This window comes from Seriola lalandi, unplaced genomic scaffold (assembly GCF_002814215.2).
Source record: "Seriola lalandi dorsalis isolate HSWRI2012SDOR001 ecotype SW California unplaced genomic scaffold, Sedor1 jcf7180002054475, whole genome shotgun sequence".
Classification (NCBI taxonomy): Eukaryota; Metazoa; Chordata; class Actinopteri; order Carangiformes; family Carangidae; genus Seriola; species Seriola lalandi.
Window position 1 is genome coordinate 44,003 of NW_019525028.1, and position 390 is coordinate 44,392.

General features: G+C 37.4%; 1 protein-coding gene across 1 annotated transcript in view; it reads right to left on the reverse strand.

Annotated features, from left to right (window-relative positions):
* LOC147818789 (uncharacterized) overlaps positions 1-390 on the reverse strand; it is a 5,501-nt gene that overhangs the window by 3,682 nt on the left and 1,429 nt on the right. The window lies entirely within an intron of this gene.

Consider the following 390-nt stretch of genomic DNA (forward strand, 5'->3'; position numbering starts at 1 on the left):
TACAAAACAGGAAATTACTGTTAAAAAACGTATTTATTTTTTGTAAAATTAGGATTTTGCAATTAAAGTATGAAATGCTTTATTACTTTTCCCGTGACGTGCCTGGTCCTCCATATTCCTGGAGCTCAGGCTCAAATGTTCTCTTGAATTAAATAACTTTTTAAAATTTTTTTTTTTTAAGTTCTTCTTCAAGTTCCCCTTTAGTTTCTGTTCATGGTCTGTCGCCCCCACGCTTTCACTCACATTGTGAGGTCCGACCTCTTTTTCAGAACTTTGACATCTCCCTCTGTTTCCACTCACTTTTCTTGCACCTGCACAGACGTTCAGGCTGTATCATGTCATTTGTATATTAACCTCATATCTTCACGAGCTGAGTGATCTGATCAGCCG